This window comes from Tympanuchus pallidicinctus, unplaced genomic scaffold (assembly GCF_026119805.1).
Source record: "Tympanuchus pallidicinctus isolate F22 unplaced genomic scaffold, pur_lepc_1.0 scaffold21, whole genome shotgun sequence".
In the NCBI taxonomy this organism is placed as follows: Eukaryota; Metazoa; Chordata; class Aves; order Galliformes; family Phasianidae; genus Tympanuchus; species Tympanuchus pallidicinctus.
In genome coordinates this window covers 5,509,472-5,532,633 of record NW_026294733.1, presented here as the reverse complement: position 1 = coordinate 5,532,633, position 23,162 = coordinate 5,509,472, and the positions used below count along the sequence as shown (strand labels likewise).

Below are 23,162 nucleotides of genomic sequence, written 5' to 3'. Positions count from 1 at the left end.
TTTACAAAGGTACAAATAAATATATTTTTCCCAATTACATGCTCAAGGCACCACCAGTGATCTTTCCTACATCATCAAAGTGGTGACTTCCAACATGCCTTTTACCATATTTCTAGGCCATTTTTCAGCGCGATTTCCTCATGTCGGATGAAGTATAGCAGATTCCATGGCTTCGAATGGTCTGTGTGATGCACCGAGCTGCGCCTTCTGTTCAGTGCAAGTGTGAAGGGGCAAAAGAGTGAACTCCTGCTCCTTCTGTTTTAGAAGTGGTCTCCTCTACCTTGCCTGGAGTCACAAACCTGTTTCTTTTAGACCTCAAGGGGACACAAGACAAGAGTAATGTTGTGAAGTACTAGCTCACTTGAGCTCAGGTGCTGAATCTAAAAGAAACATTCTTTATTTAAATACTGGATGCTAGCAAAAATCAAATCCAAGTCTAATTCTACACATTTCCACTTCTCTAATTTCCTAACCCATACACAGTAACATCGACCAAACCCCCTCTTTAAATGTGCTGTCTGCCTTTGCATGATTGCCTGTGTGCAGGGTCCATGCTGGCCTAGTTTCATTGTCCCCCTGCGCCTTTTAGGATCAAACAAGCAGTTTTCCTATCAGGAGCGCAGAACACAGGAAAATCATCTACAGAAGCAGAGCAAAGGTAGAAGAATGAATCAACTTTAACTAAAGCCTGTGCTTCCTGGCAAAGAATAACAATGAGAATGTTCCAGAGTACTGCCCTAAAACAGTCAATGAGAGAGAGAACACATTTTGAAGGCAAAAAGTTGCTGTGTGAGCATGAACTGAATTACACATCAACTTAATCTGGTTGTACCCTGAACTGTTGACAAAATTGCAGGGGAAAATGCTTAACTATGATCACTTTCCATGAAAATGCCTTGTAAATTAAACATTATGAAATATTTAGTGTGGTCCTTATCAGTTGGCACATATCCCAAAGAAACTTCTGTTACCTCATTATGGCCATTTGTAATTAAAAATATTTCAGAGAGAAGCTTCACCTCTTCTATCTCCTGCACTCCCCCAGAGTGGAAGAGATCTTTTTTGTGTCACTGGCTGGCTTTGCTTTTTGGAAGGTGTCACACAGAATGTGTTGTCAGCCTTGGGGTAGGAGAAATAAGTGTGTGCAGTTGCTGAAAGGTAGAGATTCCAAGTGTCTTTCTGACGTTTTATATAGATAGCTTCATAGGTTTCTCATTCAAGAGTTATATTCAAGATAAATTTGAACATCAGGGAATATTAACTCTTCTTAATTTAAACAGAAGTTCACTGAATATGAATTAGGAGAGCCTGTGAAGGGGTACTGCTCTGTTTTTGAGATAATAAAATAACAACTGCATGTGAGGAATTTCAGGATATCTGATGATGTTTGTATCATTATCTCTGGGATTTCAGCATTCAGCTAAATACTCATGAAAGGAAACATAAAGAGTTTTCCATATTCTCCTTTACTATGTGCTCCCATTTGGATCAGCACTGAATTGAAAACAAGATTGTCGTGTTATGGTTTTTGACAAAGAAAGCAAATGTGCACATACTGTTCTGGTTATCTAATGGAAAAAGTTTGGAGTTGATGGGCTGTTTTATTCCCTACAGCCCTTACAGCTGTCTCAGAACTTTAGTGCTATCAGATACCACACCCCAAGTTTTGACTTATTAATAAAGTTGATATGAATAATGATAGCATCATACTAAAAACAAATTAACACCAGTTTGAGAAATCTTCATGCTTCATGATATAAATTATGTCTTGGGAAGAGCAGAGTATTGGATCACTCTGTCAGACAGTAGGTGTTATCTTGAAAGTAAAAGCTAATAGGAGGCTTACAGTCTATGATTCACCCTCTGCAGTGTGCAGAAAATTTAGATAGAATTTTGCCAATGATTTCAGAATCATTTGTGTAACCATTGGCTCAAATAAAATGTTTCTCCCCCTTCCTCAATTGCATAATAAGCAAAAGATCAAGAAGTGAAGAAATGCAGATAATATTATTGCTGAGAGTAACGAGTCCCTGAAACAGCTTCTGAGAGACATGATGTTTTCTTCATCTCAAAAGGCAATTAATTAGACAGTGATATCTGCCTGTAGTACGGTCTTAGTCTTAAATGCAGCACCAGTTCTGTTGAGGTCTGTGCAGCAGTTGCTGGATAGATTGTAATGACCTTGGCTGGACTGGAATTTGAGTGTATAATCTAAACAGCTTTTCCTATTTTTAACATTTCTGAAGCAATATGTACCCACAGGAGGTTTACATATTAACAACATTACACAGGAGATGTTTCTCAACTAGTGACATGTAACCCTTAAATGGAGGAATAAAAGGTGATTGACAGTGGAACAGGGAGGAACTATAAATTGTTTCATTCTAAAGCAGAAAAATCTCATCCTCCTCCATCCTCCCACCGCCTCTCTCAAGGTTAAATATTTTCTGTAACCCTCTAAAATCAAGCACAAAAATAACGTTGCCACTTTATCACTTTTATTGGTTGTTCATGAGCTGATTATTTCTTTTATAGCAAAGATTAGGGGACAGAGTCACCAGAAAACTTTACTTTGGAAAAATCCAGCCAATGGAAGAGACGCACAAATATTGCCTTATAGGAAAGCCCCTAAGAAAATAACTAGGACAGAAGTCAGAATTTTTGCATTCTTCCTGGCATATTTGTTCACAGTCTTAATTTAATTAAATGTAATGGTATTCATGAATGATTCTAGTGCTTTCATCTCTGCTATCTCAATCAGATAAGCTTTCCCCTTATCTATAGGCCCATTTGAAAGCAATATTCTAAATAATTTTCCAACATAAATGTCCTTAATTTACACATTGTTCGCTAATGAAGTAAAAATATAATTTGAGTTGAAATAATCTTGCCTCTTGTTGTATTTCTTTTCCTACTCTTCTAAGGAAGGTTTTTATTTGCCTTGTCTTTATAAATCTTCCCATTTGCTCTTCAGATTAACCTTGCTGGTTTTCAGCTCAGGAGGTCATAAAATAACTAGTCTGTTGTACCCATAGCAGGAAGTGCCTGCCAGTTTAGAGGTACTGCAGAGAATTGTCCCTTTGTTTAACAACAGCATTCTGTATAATATGAAATAATTTGTATGCTCAAACTGAATAAGCTTTATTTAGAATTTCTTCTGTTAAGCAGTTTGCTAATTTGCATATCAGTATTACATTAATTAAAAGAAGATTTCTGTCCATTGAGTTAACTTGGGTCATCTGATAGACATTTACTTTTCCCAGGTCTCCTAGCAGAAGACACATCTGGAACATGCAGCATGGTTTGGAAAGACTGGATAAACCTCGAGACATTGATTGCCAAGGTAAGGCACAGCTGTCAGTTCAGCTTCCTACAGCTGCTTGCCAGGATGTCCCAGTACCTGAGCTTCTCCTTGTCTGTAGTTACAACTACAGCACTGTTCCACTCCAACAAAAGCATGGCATTTTCTCTGTTATCGAGCTGTGCACACACATGCAACTCAAGATAATTGTAGTTTACATTAGAACTGTTTGCCTTGTGAGAGAGGGGAATCTACATCCTTGGAAACATTCACACCCTGAGCAGGCATGGCCCTGAACATGTTCTCTCACCTTGAAGCCAGATCTAATGTTGAGGCTAGTCCTGCTTTGAGCTGGGACGAGCTGGTGATATTGGGGATGGCAAGGTTGAACCAGAAATGTACAGAATAGTGATTCTCTAGTGATGGCACTCCATCACTCTAGTGAAGGTATTTGTTCTGAGCACAATATTCACAATTGCTTGTATTTACCAAATATCAGATGAACTGTTTCTGAACTGTATCTGAATACCAAAGAGTTCTTCCACTCTTTCCAACTTTGCGCTTTCTGTGTTAATGGTTATAAGTAGATATCACTTGTTTATGGATTCTGACTTCTAGGAAATGTGCAACAATGAACAGCCCACTGCTCTCTCCTGCCCTTGTCCTCGGATGCCTTTGTTCATATTAGGAATATTTCCTTTTCCCTTTAGCACAGAAGTTTTTCATCCATCACCATACAGCTACTGGAAGAATTTCCCCCTCCTACTTTAGGAGTGATTTTGAGCATTGACATATGACTTATAAAATGTTTTGGATAAGAGTAAAATATGTCCTGCTATTCTTCAGATGCTTCAAATGTTTCCACAGAAATTATGTATTAATTTGCATACAGAGAAAGACCAGAAATAATTTTCATGTTGGAATTAGTGTGCTTGTGTGCACGCCCATTTAACTCAAAATATTATATTAAGCAAAACAGAAGCACTTTAAAGTTGATTGTGGTAATATGTGACAATTAAGGAAGGAAATTTTTTATCTTTCATTGCTTCTGACAAGTGATTTAATGACAAATTATTTGCATAACTTCTTCTTAGATATTGCATTTTACTTAATCTATGTTGTTAAAACTGCCATGCTCTACAATAACTTTGTTTCTTCACTTAATGTAATTATTAAAAATTACCAATTGATCTGATTGCTTATGATGGCTTTTAAGCATAGACAAATACATTGTCTACATCTGCAAATATTTCCTAGCTATTTTCAGGGATGTCTGCTGGTTAAGTATTTAAAAATTGTTTTAAAGGACTAAGAAATGGACAGGACATAGTTCATAAAACTGAAGTGTCATTTGGAGTATGGCACTGTACTTTGCTGATGTTACTTCTCTGTGTCAACAAGAGTTGCTATGAATAATGATTTGGCTGGATTCCTATCCACAATAGGATGAACATTATAAATAGATACAGTGGTTTTTAAAGTATCACTGTCTTTTTTTCTGCTTTATTTATTTATTTATTTTTTCTTTTGAAATATAAGTAATATTCTGTACTGAGGCTCACATCTCAAACTTTTCTATTCTGTAATTTTGTGATGGACAGTGCTCTAGACTCCATTGGGTAAAGAGTGTCACCACTCAAAGATGTGTTATCAGAAATATTAGTTTCATCTTCCAACCAGTGACATGGAATAAAATGTTATTAAACTGGGTCCTTTCTTGTACAGCAGTGTGGAAACTCTCATCTTCTTAGTCTTCATAGTTTAGCTCTCCATTTATAGCAGTCCCTTGGAGTGCGACCACTGCAGCAACCAGAGGGAGCTCTGCAGCCCACTGGGGAAATCTCTGTTCTTCAGAAATGTGCTACCTCTGCTGTATGGAGATCTATGCTCAGCACAAAGAAAATTACAGCTTCGGCTTTTGGCTTTTCTTCTACCATCTATCACAAGTTCTTGGGTGGTCCGGTTCAGTAAGTGCATCCATCTACCAAATAACCATTCTGGTAGAAACCAACTGCAATGCTTGAAAAGAATTTTCTCTTCCAATGCAGATTGTTTAAAAATCAGCAGCTTTAGTGTTTCCTCTGTTGCTTTTCTTCTGCTGGAAGAGTGTGTTGCAATAATAAAAGCTACAACAGAGGATTTACACTATACTCATCTCTTGTACCTTAGCTGAGCTTTAGGAAGATCCAGGGTCTTCGATTGTGTTCACAGGCATGGCTTTATTGGGGAGAGATTCAGGAAATGCCATCACTCTATGAGAACTTCCTAGAGCAGCTCAACCTCCCTCATCACTGTGCAGAGAACTGCAGGGGTACAAAATTCAGTGCTGCCTGCCTCTATCCCATGGTTGCTCACAATGAACACGCTGGCTGATCCCTGCTGGCTGAAGCTATATGAGGCAAAGTTGAGGCTGAGATGCAGTATCTCCCTTTTCTCCAGCCTGATTTGTCTGTCACCCTTATTCTAAATTTAACCTACACATTTATGAAATGCGAAGGGAAGAATCTGAAATGCTGGTTAGTTAAATTAAGCAATGGAATATCTTGTGTTTATTTTTTATTTGAAAAAGTGGATTTTATTTTCCATACACTGTAGGTCTGCTTTTGGAACCCTGCTGGTAATGTGCGTGTTTTTGAAAACTTTGTGAACAAGTAAATGTTATCCATGCATAGATTGACCTTTGGCATAGCTTCTGACCCTTTCATGGTTATTTTTGGCAAGAAAGTTCTGTAGAATAATAAGCAGTGGGACTGACAAGTAGTCTTTGGGCTGACGGGATAGAGGAGAGCCATGCTCTGGGCTGATAAGGCTCTCTCAGAAGGCTTTCCCCAAGGGAGGCCTTTCTCATCTCCAGGCTGCACTTTGCTGTCTGTCACCTCCTGTGAGCTGAACCCAAGAGGCAGCTCTGAAGCACCTTTGAACCTCCGCCTGTCAAAGGCAACAGGCTCTCCGTTTTTCTTGTGGTTTCTTCCAAGAGTGACACCTGCCAGATTCAGAAGGCAATGACGTGCTGCTTTTCAACATCCCAGCACTTGGTCTGGTGCGTCTGAGCCAAAACATATATTTACTTAGAATCACAGATGCCTCCTATCTTTGTTTAACAGCTAAATCAGCCTATAATGAAGTCTGTAGTCCCAGAAGACCTGGAAAGAAGTTTTGTGAGATGTTTGTTAGGAATAGCACAGTATGGAGAAGTATCTGATGAACTCAGCTAATCTTTGGCCTGTGTAATTTTCTGTCTCATCGGGAATAACATCAGTACATAAACGCTTTACATTGGACTCCTTGCCTGCTGCAAACGCCCTCTTTAAGAAGAATTTATCATGAGCTTCCTGTACTAAAGGGATGTTGGAAGCAGATGTTTATGGTAGAATTCATCTCCTCTAATTTGAGGTACTTTCGCTCTGAACTCCTTGTCCAGATTAGCCCTACTGAGAAGGTAGCAGCCTTATGGGATAATTCCTCTCCTCCTAAAGTAGAAGTCTAAGATATTGAATGGATTGCCCTATAGGAGTGCCAGTTTCTTCCTGCTGTAACTTACAGTGGTCTAGACAGCTAGCCTAGATGCTGATATTTGTTGGCTTTATGTACAGATCAGATGAAGGCGCTTTCCCTGCAGAGATATCCCCACTGTTACTGGTGGAACCAAGCACCTGAGAATTCAACCTCTTTAAGCTCAGAAGTCAGCCCTGTAGGACTTTTTCCTCCAAATCTCTGAAATGTAGGAAATTTTTCAATTTTCAAAAAAGCAGCTCTTCCATTAAGCTACTATTTAATACTATATCTAAAACTGACAAGCCACAATTAAGTAAATTTCTTTGAAAACTGTATTTGTGAAAGTGCTTTTTAGTATAATGACAGTGCATTTTCTCCATCGTATTATTTTAATTAGAATTTTTATTCAGTCCAACTTTTGATGTTAAAACCATAACTTTTCTGACAAAATAATGCCTTATCTACAGGTATTTTTTAGTTCTTTACTGTGTTTTTAGTGAGTAAAGCTGCCTACTTTCACTCTTTTAATACAAGAAACATTTTGCAGATTGGCTAAGAAGGCCTGTCAGCTGTACAGAAATAGCCTTGCAGTTGCTTAGAATGTGATTAAAGGAAATTAATTCTGGACAAAATGCTGGTTTAAATCCTGAGATCTTAAGCCCTTGCCATCTTACCTGGTGCAGCATTCTGCAGATATCACCCTTTAATGACGTATCTTTGGGCTTCTGCACTATTTCCATCATTCTTTGTCTTGGGACTTACACATTTTTACTTTTATTTTATTAGAAAAAATATGATGTCCAGAGCTTGTTGAAAGAATGAAGGTGATAAATATTCCTCCTTGCCTCATAACACTGATGTCCCTGCTTCTGATGGATTTATAGGAGAGGTGAGAGAAAGTATAACGCTATCCAAATGAGTTCTTAGAATAGCTTTATGATTCTGCATTAGCAACTATATAACGAGACTTGTGAAATAGTCTGTCACAATTCCAGTGTGTAACTCCTGAAAGCCACACGTTTCTGTTGCTTTGAAAGTTAAAAAATCGAGGTTAAGTCATCATACTCATTAACCAGTATCCAAACCTGCAAACAGTTCTGCGGATTTCGAAAGAGTAATGTCTTTTGTGGAGTGCTATTGAAATGATCAAGAAAAGTTTTATGCAGCCAAGTGCTCAAAATGATTTCACTAGAAAAGAAAAAGAAGAAGGAGGTGAACTTTTCTAGGTAATTTCTACTTGTTGTCCATACAATACTACAAACATTTCCTGTTAATAGCAATTCTAGTGACAGATTCTGAAATCAAAATGATGAAATTCAGTCTCTGCTGAAAGGAAATCCCATCCCTTTTGCAAGTTTCACTACCTATGTGAAGGACAGATATTTTGGGATTCGTGAAGTGGGGCCATACAGATTCAAGTGCACTTCACTTTGCCACTGTGAGAGCTTTCCATGGAGAGCATTTGTTTGTGTCCTTCCCATCCCACACATTCTACATCCATCATCACCAATCCTAACCCATAGCACACCACAGAGCACAGCGTTTTTCTCTGTCAGCCTCAGTTTCAAATGTATTTCCTGTGAGCAAGTCTGGAAGACCTGCCAGGACACTCTGCAAACTGTCAGTGTTTACTGCCTGTAGTGGTCTGAAGGCAGCTCAGCACACTTGGGAATGGGGAGCAATGGGTTGCGTGCAGTGGACCTCTGGCCAGAAACACTCATGTGTCTCAAGGGTAATGCTTGAGGGGATGTGGTTTTATCATATGCCTTGCAGCTGTTGATTTATTCCCGTAACTTGGGATTTATAGTGAATAATCCTCTTTATTAACCTCATGTCAATAGTGAGAGTGGTGTGAAAGAGAAGGAAGAAGAAAGAAGGAAACAAGAAAAATCCTGGGCCCTTCTTGAATAATATTTCTGCTCTTGCCTGCTTTTCATCATTTTTCATTGGTTTCCAAGCAAATAAAAAAATAAGCCAGTATTACAACTCCCATCTCCACATCTTCCACTGGCAAAAGGGAAGTTTGTGTAGATGCAAGCAAAATGGAGTCTCTTGAGTCCCAGGCAGCTACAAGATCTGGTACAGCTGACAGTACTGTAAAAAGGTTTTATTAATGAACATCTCATCTGTTTTTTCAGTGTTTGGTAGTACATGCAGATTCTTTTTTGCTTGCTTATTTTAGACACAGATGTCACTTTAAATTAAAGTAAGAGTAAATAAGAGCAAAGCAGTAGAGTTCCCATGTATATTTAAAAAATAAAAATAAAAATAAAAAATAATTAAAAAAACCCAACAAATCAGGGCATTGTTTTATCTTTTAAAATGTTTCCTTCTCCTCTCCTTCAACTATCCTGAACTTAAAATATCCAGCTATAATTAAATATCCTCCTTTTAAATTAGGGAACTTTATCCACAGAACTGTAGAGGGCAAGAGGCAAAGACAGGATGGGAGAGGGCAGTTTTCACCGAGCTGTGCAGTGGGAACCACAGTACTGCCTTCCCTCCAGTCTCTCTAGACAATTTCCCACCAGGATACTGAGCTGTTTGGACACACCCTGCTGCGAAACTAGGCTATATGCTAAAGTCATTTTACTAACAATTTATATTTATCCTATATTGTAATTAAAAACACGTAAAGGCAATTAAATCTTTGTTATTTTTGACCTTTTTTAATACTCCATATTCATTCTATCTTGGTTTTCCTTAAATTCCCTGCTCTTTTTTGTAGTTTTTAAGCTGTAACAGGGTGCATTTATGTTAGATGTTAGGTGGAAATTCTTTACTCAGAGGATGGTGAGGCACATGGTGCCCAGAGAAGCTGTGGATGCCCTATCCCTGGAGGTGTTCAAGGCTAGGTTTGATGGGGCCCTGGGCAGCCTGGTCCTAGTGACTGGCAACCCTGCCTGTGGCAGGGATGTTGGAACTATATGATCTTGAAGGGCCATACCAACCCAAGCTATTCTATGATTCTGTGATTTCCTGTGCAAGAAGAATAAGTGGATGGGAGTAATGAATGTTAGAGCAACCCTGCTCTCCACCAGACCCCAGTCTTCCTGTAGGCTTTCTGAAAGGCAAGAAACAAAGCAATACCAACAAGTATATGGTGGTATGGTTCAGCAATCCCTCTGATTTGCCAGAAGAAACAGCAACTGCCTTCACCTCTCCTTGCTCCCTTTACAAGGGCAAAAAAAGAGGTCTGCATGAGGTCCTGCAGCAGTAGAACTGCTGGATTTCCAGGTCTGCGCTTCACAGCTGCCACACAGCATAACAGAACTCAGGCTTCAGATTCTTTTGGCTGTGGCTGTGTTTTTGTGCAATATGGAAAAACAGCCTGTCAGATATCTGCAAATGTACAAATACAATTGCATACGTACATTTCCATATGTGCAAGCAAGCAAATAAACTAGAAGAGTGAAGGCTTTGAAGAATTCTAGCTCTAGCTTCTGAGGCACACCCAAGAGTCCCGTTATTACTTGGTTGTACAGCTTCTGTTTGAGAAAGTGTCCTAATTTCAGAGCACACAAGAATGATGCTATCATTAATAAAATATATGAGTGCGTATTTTCTTGCGACTCTCAGCCAGCATAGTATGGTGGTCTTAAAAGGAAACAAAAAGTAATCTGAGACTGAAAACTTGCTATTTTCTATTATTCTGGATCTTCTCTCCTTGTTCTTGCTATTTGTATGTAAAAAAAAACTTGTAATTTGACAATAGTAATATCCATTAACAGTTCAATTGGTTTGCAAAGAAATGGTGTAATTGAAAAGGGTATAGTCCAGTGATAAGCAAATTCTTAAGTTGCATTTCAAATCAATTATACCTAGTAAAACGTTGGGTAGTAGGTTTATTTTTCAGCATGACAAAGTCTCTAAATACTAAATGTCTACAAATCTCTCTGATGGAAGAGGACAATAAAATGATGGAGAAGTATAGTGGTATAGAAACCAGTGTTACTGCAATGAAATCAAAAGTTACTGCTCATTTAGAAGTATAGCTCAGAACACACTTTGCCCTTAAGTGCTTTCCTCCTTGACCATCTGTGTATCACCTGCTTTGAAGCTATTTGATGGAACAGGAAGTGGACTGAAGTGACAGTTCGTGATACATATAGTATGACAACTAGATAGAATTGAAGCGGCTTGCGTTTCTCTCTCTGTAGAGAGAGATAAATCTCCTTCCAAGGTGATATCTGTGAGGAGCATACAAAGTAGTGAATGGTCTGTGAAACTAAATCCTGACAGTACAACCTGGAGAAAAAGAGACGCTTGAGGTCAAGTTCTTTTAACCAAAAGAATTCTGCAGATTCCAAGCTGGAGGGCTTTCCTCTGGAGAAGATACTTAGCGTGTCCAGTGCAGGATCATATTCCTGATTCATGTCTTTATTATTTACTTCTGGTGGTGCTTATTTCCTAGCCATCCGGATTTTATAATCTAAAATATTGAGGAATGATGAAAAGAGAGAATGATTGCTGTTAGACATTTCATTTTATAAGGCACAGTACTCTGCTAAATCACACAGAGCTAACTGAAGACATACTTCACACACCTTTGTGGGCTGAAGGCTACTGAATGTAGCAGCCTGATGAGAGGAACCAGATGCAAATGAGGCTGAGCCTCTGAAGAACAGTCCTCCATCCACTGGATGAGGTGAATAGCTGATACAGAAGTGCTCTCTCAGCTGGTATTGCTCAGTGACAAGATCCCCGCCAGTGCTAGAAGTCCTGGACTTTTTGGTAGTGCCTAAAGCACTGCCTGGAAAAAACACCGAATAAAAGGTTTACCTTTCCCAGCTGTGTTGGGGCTGACTACAGAAGAATGGATGCTAAGATAATTCTTCCACCAACTTCAAAATTTTAGGAGATAACTTAGTGGATACAAAATCTTCTGAAACATTAGCAAATTTCTTATCTTCTTGTTTTGTCTTTCTACAATTACAAGGAAATTGATTACAAGAACCCTTCTAAAGACACAATATTTTATCTTAAAATGATATTATATTGGGTACTTTTGGCCATATACGTGAATATATTGCACCATGTATACTGCACTTCCACATGAATCAGAATACTTAAATTGTTTTCCAGGGAACATATAAGATTTTAGAACATTGAAGAAGAATGATAAAAAGCCTCAATAAACCCCAGTAAGAGATTAAAAAAAAAAAAAAAAAAAAAAAGGCAGAAGCATAGACTGTAAAAAGTGTATGGTCAGTGACTGTGATGAAGCCAGGGATAGGCTGGCTCCCCTAGTTGTGTTTTAATCAGGAGATCTTTACTTGGACAATGGGGCTGGGAATCAGCAAAGCCTCAGGCGCAGGCTTGGCAAAAGTGCCCAACGTTGCTGGACTATTGCTTTGATCCCCTTCCAACTGGGGAAAATCTGGGCAGAAACAGAGGGAACATTGCAGCTCTGCACTTTCCACTATATACTGATTATCTTGATCTCTCTCCTCAAGCTTGCATCAATTGCCTTCTCTGGGCTGAAAACCCATTCATCATTTTATAACTGTGAATCGATGAATCTCAGTATAAACCTTATAAGCTTTAAATGGTAACGAATTAGTATGCGTAGTGGAAAGAGTCCAATCAATCAATCAACAAAAATTAATCTGTCTTGTAAAGAATGGCCTTCGGATCAATTCCCTTTGTGAGCTGAGCCACAGTATTGACTGAGCTGTGGGAGCAGATGATGAACCTAAAAATTCTGCAAATTGAACGATTTAAATTAGTACCACAAATATTAAATCAATTCCAGGTGATGTGTTCTAGTGTTTATCCTAAAATTAAATCTGGACAGCTGTTGAACAGTGTTATTTTTCATAGATTTGCAGCTCTCTGGGCCAGATTTATGTCCTGTTCCAGTTTTTGTTGTTTCATATTTGCTGAATTGGAACTGAATTCTAATCAGTCTGATTAGGGATGGTTGGCCTCAGGGATTTTTCATGTGTGACAGAGAAAGAGAGAGAAGGGCTGATTGGAGTTGTGACTCACTGCATGAGAAATGACCAAAGTTAGTACCTCTTTCAGGAATACAAGCAGAGCAGAACCCAAGGATTGTGAAGTCTTCTTTAGCACGAGCTCACAGATCAGTGCAAAACATTTAATTGACTCAGGGTGTTTATGTGTACCTTTACTGCCCTTACTGCACATCTAGCTCTTGAGCGATACACAAGGGTTTGGTTTCTGTTCTGATTTGTATAAATCCTTAAATCTATTCTAAATTGGACAAGAAAGAAGAAAGGAAAGGAAGGAAAGGAAGGAGCTTATTTTGTCATCTAGGCATGATAATAGTGATGTCTTCCAGCTTTGTTTATTTTCCCGTTGGAAAACAGCGGCTTTCAATATCTGGAAGCAATAATCAGAAAAAAAGGAAAAAAAAAAGAAAGAAAAAATAGCATTGCTTCACTCTCCTTTCACAGCTGTAAGACTCTCACCAAATGCATCTGCTTCCCCACCTAACGTCAGGTTTGTATTCAAGTTTCCTTTGAAATAACTAAGCTGATAAGAAATATTTTCTGGGCTGAGAAACAGAGTTGTACTCTAACAGAGGTTTGATTGGGGCTGGTGGTAGCTGATGTTGAATGCTCAGATTGTTTTTAACAGAATTACTGTTTCACAGTAGCGTTTGCGACTTTCCTACTCTCTTCTTCTCCAGCAATAGCTGTTTCTTTTATACCAGAAGCTGCACAACAACAAAATATTCAGAACAGGTAGAAAGCAATGCCTGGAGAGCTGTAAGTGAGGAGAGGAGGTGGTTCAGGGAGGCATCGTGCAGGGGAGTGTGTTTGGGCAGCACCCAAGACCACAGCAAGGGCTTCAGTTAATGATGGGCACTGTGACTTCTTTTGCAGATGATTCAATAAAAAAGAAACAGCACACAATAAAAAAGAAGGCAGAAAAAACAACCTGATTAAATACAAGGGCACTGCAAGAAATATTGGCCAGTGAGAATCTCATTCTCCCTTTTCATACGTTTCTCTTAAGACAGAGTATTTTGGACTGGGCGGGCTCATGTGCCCTTGTTCCTCATAGTTAACTGGGATCTCACAAAAATATGTGGAAAGGTGAGTGAAAAAATCCCTGGACAATACAATACACATTTCCCCCATTCTTAAATTCATGCTCTTTCTCTCCAGTAGCTGAAAGTTGACTTTCTCCTTGAAAGAATTAGCTTAATTTAGCAGATAACAGTGCATTTTTTCATATGTTTTAAGTATCTTGGAGATACAGTATTGTTTCACCTCTCATGTTTGCTTTCTTAAGAAGATACAACACAGTTCAGTTAAGTGCAGCAAACTTAAAAAAATGAAAGCAGTTATGTGTGTCCACATATATACATATGCACACATATATCCGTGTATCTATCTGTAGTTGCACTGCGGCTCACCGCAGCCTAGCAGCCATATAGCCTGTGGCTATATTCTGGGAAGGCACTAGCTCTGGGTGCTGAAGTGATTTGGGATGAAATCTTCACTGAATCTCGATGTTGCTCTTGCAACAGTAAATTTTGACTGCATGGAAGCTTTTAAGATCAGTAAAAGTTCCAGACCCTTCATGGCAGTGTGTCCTGTTTACTGCTGCACCACTGTGGCCATTGCTGCAATTCAGGTACAATTCAAGTGTCATTGAAAAACACATCTAATTTAATGACTTTTCATCTCAGAGCATTAATGGAAAGGCTTATATGATACAAACACATTTGCAAGCAAGGACAATTAACTTAGCAGCAGCAGCTGGGTGACGAAATCTGTGGCCTGAGAGCAGAGAGAGCTGTTATGTATATTACAGTGCCCAATAAATCATTTAAAGCATGAACCAATTATCTGATAATTTCCAGCGTCTGCTCTTCAATTAACAGACTGAATGTGCACCCTTAAAGAAAAAGAGTGATTTTTTCCCAATGTATTAGACTTTTTTTTCAACCCAGAGATAATATATATGGATTTTGTTATTAGATTTTAGACTAGATTCCAATGCTGAGAGTCCAGCTGCTTCTAGGATTTTTCACCCTGGTTTACAGCGGGCACGGGGTTGCCTGTTCTCTGCAGCAGGTGGCATTTTGTAGCATATTTAATATAGCATTAAAATTTGAAAGTTTTAATGAGGAGATGAAAGGGGCCATGGGAGCAGGGTGGGATAAAATGCCCTCTGTGGAGCTGTGGTGCAGGGGAAAAAGGAAAGAGATGATGGTATGGCAATGAAATGCGTCTTTGTAAGGGAAGCTTAGTCACTTGATTCAATACACTGTGTCAACACAACAAAAATAATCTGGCTCTGCTCCTTTTATTGGTCATTTTAATCTCTTCTCGCTTCCAGTGAGTTTCTTATCTGTATGAAATCTCGCAGCAAGCAAAACCAAACTTATTAGTATTCAAGTTATGAATTAGGAGAGCACAAGCAGCCTCATGCATTCTTCTTATTGTATGCTCAGTATGTTTATGTATTAATTACAAGGGGAAAATTAAAGAAAGATTAATGTTCCTAAAATTGGAGCTGGTATTCAGGCAACATGCCATGGGGGCTTACCTGCCTAAGCAGCATCCTGATCCAAAGCACTGCAGAGCTGCTGAGAGGTCCCTAGGAGTGCAGGTCTCACCTCCAGATGCTAGCACAGATGCTCAGCTCTGGGGCACACATTAAGGGAAGCCTCTGAACCTGGGCTGTGGTCACAGTGAATGTTGAAGGCTATTCTTCATGAAGCTGTGAACCCAATGGTGGAGTCACCATCCCTGGTGATGTTTCAGAGGGATGTGGGTGTGATGATTAGGTACTCGGTTAGGTGGTGGGCTAGGCAGTGGTAGGTTGATGATTGGACTTGATGATCTCAAGGGTGTTTTCCAACATAAATACTCCTATGATTCTATTATTCTATAAAGAGGATCATGGAAAAAAAATATTATAGTTGTTAATCTCTATGGTGATTTGCAGACAAATTGCTTTGCAATTACTGAGAGCAACTCTATGGACTAAAAAAGCTTTGTGCCTTGCAAGCAAAGCAAGATTTCTTCTGGAGAATTTCTAGATAACATACTGCACAGTAAAAGACAAATTCATACACTGAGTCCAATTGATTCCTGAAGTGGTGCAATGAAAAAGATAGATGAACTGCAGTGGAACTACCAAGTCAGGAGTTCTTGTCCAGAGCTCCAAGGTCAAGTATACAAAAACTGGAAAAAAAAAAGACAGTGGAGTATATGTTCTTGACAGAAATTTGCAAAATTAGCAGAGAGTTATTTTGCATTTATTTTAAGCATTATTAGGCATATTACTTATCTTAATGCTCTTATGCATATAGCATGCAAATGCTTCAACAGCTTCTTTATGCTTAATAAAAAAAATGTACAGCATCTTCTAACTAGTTTTAAACTATTTACTGCACTTGATTTCTCTCAATTTTAATTTAGTGATGTAAACTGTAAAAATAGAAATATTACAAAAAATAGGAGTCATATATTAATTATATATTCAGCTTTATAGATTTTTTTTTTTATGCCTGAAGCGCTACAGAAATTAATATACAAAACCAGAATGTGAATTACAAAAGGTGCTCTCTGATATCAATACTAAATTTAGGATTTAATCAAGTTGGGTGTGCAGCAGTTCAACCTGATGGCATTCAGTGTTAGCTGTGCTTTAATAGTCCACATTATAACTCATCTAATTTTAGAATTTTGATTTGTTTATTGAATAAAAAAAAAATTGTCTACTCTGAATAATCAGTAAATAAATTAACTGCATATTAACTAGAGAGATGGTTTAAATTTCCTATCTTTGAAATAATCCTGGATTTGCCAGAACTAATGATGACTAATCTCACTTAGTACTAAGGAGAACAAGTGCTTATTAGAAATTTTGCTCTGTTTTTGCTGTTTTTACATGCATAAATCTTCCAAGATTTAACACTTGATGAGACTCTGCATGAAAGCTGAGTATAAACCATGGATATAGTTAATTTCATATTGAGGAAAATCTGCAACTATATTAATCCTCAGAAAATTAAAATTAATTAGAAGAATTTCTGTTGATAAACTGCATTTCAGAGCATTGCCTGAAAGCAATTGCAGCAAAACATCATTGTTATTCAGTAGCACTGTGTGGGTGGAGAGCAGTGAGCTGAAAGGGCCTGCAGATCATTGCTTGTGCGTTTCACTCATAAACAACAAATTGCTTTATTGCAGAGCAGTGTAGTTACACACAGTATGCTGTGATGAACATTTTTCTTCAGTGTTACATTTCCATGCAGTTTTTTGAGTGTCCCGTTGCTGTCACTGTGTTGGCAGGACAGCAGAGAGATGGCGATCTTTGTCTCAGAGGTTGTTTCCTGCTGCAGTGAGATGTGCTGAACGCTGTAAACAAAATCCATCAGAAAGTCCCCTCTAAGGCCCCAACTTCCCATCAGTCCCTCCTCTGTCTGACATATATCGCCTTTGCTACTTCAATAGAAGAGAAAAAACGTGAGGGTTTAGCAAGTTGATGAAATTTAAAAGAGCAAATGTGGAAAGTCTGGGTATAACCGTGACAGGAAACCTTCTCTGCAGGGGGCACGGGTAAGATTAATGTTATGTTGACCCAACAGAAAGAGACGAGATAGCTGAATAGTTCAAGTAAGGATCTCCTGGGGTTGCTGTAGGTCTTCTGAAAAAGTTGGCTCTGCTGTTCCTCGGGCCATGTGTCCATTGAAAACCCGACAAGACAAGCTCAGCAATTTGGGCCAGGCTTTGAGTGCAGCGCAAAGGAAAACCCTGCAGGTTGTTTATGTTTGAAATGGCTGCAGTAGGATTTTAGTGCTCTGAGTAATTGTAGCTGTGGTCATAGCACACGGATGACAGCACAATAAAAGTCGTGGAAAGGAATAATAACCTCCATGGCTTTGCCAGTGCAGTTCAGATGGATAACAAAATACAAAAGCATGCTTGAATTTTTCTAAAGAAAAAAAAATCTTTTTTGAAATCTTCTTCATCTACCTATCTACTAAAGAATTTACTTCTCCAGTTCTTACTAGTAAGCAGCAAAGATCTTGTATCTAACAGTAAGAAATAAAGTTGGTAATAATTTTCAAAAAACAGTCTTCAGCTGTTTTCCAGCCTACATTGTCTGTGAAATATTTCTCTCTCAGCTTTCTTTTTTTCTCTGTTCCGTGTTGGAGCAGTAAGGAGTTCTTATGCACTGAGATTCTCCATAGAGAGTTCAGATGTTAGGATGATAAAGAGAAATCAAATAGTCCTTTAAAATCCTAGGCTTGTTTGTTGTCAGTGTGCAATAGGAAATCTAATGTATTTACTGCTGATGTGAATACGGATAAGCTAGTGGCAAATGGGAAGGATGATTATCACACTGAGAATTCATCCACTAAAAAGACAAAACGCATGCAGCAAAAGCCAGAGGATACAGAAATAGCAGCACCGGCTGATATGGAACAACTACGAGATCAACTAATTAGTTTCAAGCACTATTCTGCCTTTGGAAAAGTTTTGATGTGGCTCAAAAATGGCTCAAATAATTTCCTCATATTTACATTCAGGGCTGCTTTTGCAGGTACTATAGAAGCTCTTGTACTCCTGCTGTCACTGCAAGGCTTGTGTGCCTTGTGGAATAAACTCAATTTTTTATCTTTCTTGAATATCTGAAAAAGGGTTGCTTGTGAGAATCAAGCACACCTATGTGTGTACAACCCAAGTGAAGAGTTGAGTAAAGGAAATGAGTAAAGGGGATGGGTTAAACTGAGAGGTAAAGGGGATTGAGCCGCAGTATGCTCCAGTGAATTGACTTCAGAGAGCAAGAAGAATTGAAATCCCGGGCAGGTGATATCCTGATCCTGTGGGAGATGATAGCCAAAATCCAGCTGATGTCTTTTGGTCCCTAATTTGCTCTCTGTGTTCTATTACTTTACTTTGTAGTTGCAGGTAGCCCTCACTGAGATAATTTAGAAGCTGACCACACATATATGCAGATCTGTATGGTCTCAGACTCTGAGCATGGCAGTCTGCCATGCAGTTCTGACTGTCATCCCACATTTGTCATCTGTCCCTGACCCTATAGATGGTACCAGGTCAGCTGAATCTGTACTTTGAGCAGTGTGCAATGATCTCATACCCCAGTCCTTACCTGCAGTCCTTTTTTATGTACTGACATGGGGAAGCATGCACACCATTCAGTCCCAAATGCTCTTCACATCACCGGGCTTCATTCTACCCATCAGGGTACCAAAGCCGTGACTGCTCTGTAGGTGTGCCCATAACATGAAGAGAGTAAGGAACCTCTGTACAACCTCAAGTGGATTGGTAACTTGAAAAGCCAGAAGACTGTGGATTCTAGAAGCCCTACATTAGGACAGGTTACATTCATGTGTATCTTAGAGCCACTGATTGGAAGCACTGAGGTCTAACCCTCATGTGACTTACAAAAGAATGAGATAGAATCTCTAAAATAGTTTGATCTTGTTTCATTGGCAGTATCAACAGAAATAGTAAAAGAAGCAAAAAAGCTTGCTTGATATTTTTCTATTTCTAGTAATTGCTCTTTTGATTAATGATTAATAATACAGACATTTCAGCTGAGTATTTCTGAAAAGCTTCCCAACAAAAGGAGACCTCAGAAGTTATCCACCAGACTAAGTGATTCAGCTTTGTAATTTATGGTATCTTTATCTCATTTTGGATAAAATGGTAGTAAATTTAGTGTAGAAAAAAGTCTCGCAACGGTGAGAGTCTAGATTAATTGATGTACAGAAGAGAAGGTCATTGATTTGAAAGTTCTTTCGAGTTCTAATTTCTATGCGCTGAGGAGGCTGACAGATAGCACTTCATGAAAACTGCATTTTTATTGACTTTTGTGATTAAATGATTCTGTTGTTCAAAGCAATTCTTATATTCGGTGGATATGCTTAGCTGTATAGTAGCAAACCATCTATAAGCAGTAGAAAAAGTACAAGTATTCTGACTCCTGCACTGAATAAAAATCAGAGGGTAAATTCTTCAAGCCATGAGTGCTTGTCTTGCAAAATAAATCATAAGAATGAGCCAATGTGTAATTAATTATTCTGCCTTTGGCAGAACTTAATGCATTTAAGTGATCTGTTTGATTCAATAAGTTTAATCAATTCATTTTGTTGTTGATCAGGAGAGGAATGCAATAATTTAGAAAAGTGACTTGCTTTAATGTGTGGATTCTGTTTTGTTTTTGATTCAGCCTGATAAGTAAATGAGAAATTCTCCTAATGTTTAGTTTATGTCTACTCTGATAGATGGCTGCCCATTGCTAAGGCTCGACCTGCCATGTGTTTCACCTATCCAAATGGCTTTTCTGTGTGAGGTCTTGGGCCCTGAGCACCTGCATCCACCTAATACTTCTTAGAAATTGTGAGTGATGCAGATTTTTTAGAGTTTATGCCATTGAAAGTAGGATTTTATGAATTGCTCTCTGGTGCCTTGTGGAACAGTCTGTCTCTCTTCCTACAACTTTGTCAGCCCAAAATACTGACAGTAGTTCTCAGCAGCATCTTCAGGAGTCTGTGAGGTAGCCAAGAATAGATGGGGACAGGCAGGTCTGTTAGAGGCATCCAGGCTGAAGGGCAGCACTTACTCAGATCTGCAGTTTGACTCAGAGCAGATGAGAAACATGCTACTCTAGAGAAAGAAAAAAGCTCCAACATCATCTCATTGCAGCCTTCTCCAGTCACAGCCTGAGTTATATTGACCCCAGTGTGTCTTCACAAGGTAGCTGACCTGTGCGGACCTGTGCCAGGAGCCTGGTTCAGTCTTTTTCCACCAGAGACTTAAATTCCCACATACAAATAGCTTTCTTGTTCATGATCATGTCCCAGTGTGGAGAGATCAAGAAACCTATTGATAAGGCATAACATTCTGAATAGAAATTATCAACTCAGCTCACCCAAGATGAAGCTGAGCCTCTTTTCAGAGTGAAAAAAGTGCTGGACTTTGTGAGGGAGAACTTTGTAGCTTTACTGCTGCTGAAATTACAATCTGTCAGGGACCATTCTGCCAAAAGAGCTGCTTGTAACTTGGTTCCTGTGACAGAGGTCAGCACAGACCGTACAGGATTTTGATGACCTTCCACTTCAGTAAATATTGCTAAACTGAAAGATCCAAGTAACTCATAACTGATTAATTACCATGTTCCAAAAAAACATATTTATTATGCTCTAACTCATTAACACAACGTTTATGTGGAAAATAAAAGGCTATTAGGAAGCAAAACATGCAAAATCTTAATCTCCTGAGAGCCAAGTTACCTTATAACATTAGTAAGAATTGCCAAGGCAATAAGCAAAGCAGACATTTACTACTTGGCTTAGTCTTTTTTTTCCACTCTTAGCAAACGAACGGGCTGCTGTGGTGTGAGGGGAGCAACTGGCCATACAAGCCCCTGATACATAGTCTGCCCTGCAGGAGTGCTGCTCATTGCATTCCAGAAGTTTTCTATCTGCTTTTTTCACTGAAACATATCTGAAACTGGCCCTTAAATTCTTACTTAGAGATGCCAGTATAGATTTTCCATCTTCACTCTAGTTTTTAGCAGTTTTTAGGGTTTTTTACAATATACATAAATTGAAATTTGCTGTGGTAGGAGGCTAAATACAAATTGTTTTAAAAAACAAATAAGATCAGACTTAGTCTTTGGTCCTATAGATGGAGTCAAATATTTTGACTTTTAGCCAGCTCAGTATTTTCAAAAGATTTTGCCAGATTCATCAATATGTTTCTAGAATTATCACTCCTACTACCAAAATCTGAGACAAAAGGTTTCTCATTTGTGAAATAAATCATTAGTGCCAAAGATGATTAGGAACCTGGGAATTTAGATTTTGAGTGTCCTACCTTGTTAAATTTTTGTAGTGATAATCCTGATCAGAGCTGGCTCATGACTGGGATGGACATGATTGCTGCAATCATTTTTAAAATACGCTGGTAAGAACATCGTTTCTTCATGCACAAAGCTCTCAGATTGATTGCTGCTGTTGTTAATAGCCAAAGTGTTACTGAGTTTTTCTGGTTGGAACAGACATTTTCTTTTTAGCTACAAATTCTGAGTCATCAAGGATCTGCTTTCAATTAGAGAATGTTAGATTGAAGCAATTCTATATAATTTCACATACAGTGTTGTTTTCCTGGTAGTTCTTCTACCTTCAAATTAGATAGAGTAGGTGGGTCTGATTCTACATTAGGATATCTCTGTATGCCAACTGAAGGCAAAAGCCAGTTTGTGCAATGTATCATAGAATCACAGAATCATAGAATCACCAAGGTTGGAAAAGACCTAAAAGATCACCCAGTCCAACCGTTCACCTATTCCCAATAGCTCCTACTAAACCATGTCCCTCAACACAACATCCAGTCTTTCCTTGAACACCCCCAGGGTCGGTGATTCCACCACCTCCCTGGGCAGTCCGTTCCAGTGCCTGACCACCCTTTCTGAAAAGTAATACTTCCTAAGTAGTATACTTAGAATACTTAGTAGTATACTTAATACTTCCAATGTGACCAAGAGAGGGAACTGGAGCACTGCAGTCAGCTGTCACCATTCACACCACTCTCCAGTGCTCATGTTCTGCAGAGGTTAAAACCAAGTTTATGTGCCAGCATCAGTTCCATGGCAATGCCATTGCTTGTTTTCTGTGCTGAAATACAGAATACAGGGCTCAGATACAGTTTAACTGTGAAAATGTACACAGTTTGACACTGCATCTTGGCAGGTTGGTCTTTTGGGCAAATTCATTGGTATGAAATAGCTCATGCCCGGTATTTTTGCTGGAAGGCATACTAATGTTCATTAGAAGGGCAGAGGGAAAAACAAACTGATTGATGAGGTCTTCAGCCAGTGTTGGCAGTTTTTAAAGTTTTAAAGTTCCTCACATTTGTCTTCAGAAGATTTGACCACAGAGAGGTTAAGTAAGCTCTATGGTTTATGTATTACATACCGTTACAGAACTAGAGATAGAATTCAGGTAATTCTGATTCCCAGTCCTGTGATCCGATAGTGAGAATACATGAAGTAAAAAGCAAAGACATGCAAGATGTTAGCCAAATTTTAATTGAGCCTGTTCCCGTGTTCCAAAACTTCACAGTTTTGGTACTGTGTAACAGCACTTTTTGCTTCCATAGAATGGAATTAAAATGTCCCATTTCATCCCCTTCCATCAAAGGAGGACTCTCATGTTTTTGTAATCATGAGAAGTGAGTATGCTGTGAGCTTCTAAGCCAAGTGGAGCTGGAGATCAGTGCAGGCTTTTCTAAGTCACTGACTGTGCTCTGCTTCATTGGCAGGTACAGCTGGGTAAATCCTACTGTGCATAAATGAAATTTTACCAAATGACAACAGAAACACATACTTTTGTGTCTCCAAATGT

General features: G+C 38.8%; 1 long non-coding RNA gene across 6 annotated transcripts in view; it reads left to right on the top strand.

Annotated features, from left to right (window-relative positions):
• The first annotated feature begins 1,014 nt into the window (after positions 1 to 1,014).
• The window catches only part of LOC128081616 (uncharacterized), a 71,566-nt gene continuing 49,418 nt past the window's right edge, over positions 1,015 to 23,162 (top strand). For 2 of the 6 annotated variants that reach the window (XR_008207287.1, XR_008207291.1), the window contains exons 1-2: positions 1,836 to 2,435; positions 3,264 to 3,343. This is a non-coding gene — a long non-coding RNA (uncharacterized LOC128081616). The other 4 variants (XR_008207289.1, XR_008207288.1, XR_008207292.1 and 1 more) reach the window with 4 other exon arrangements.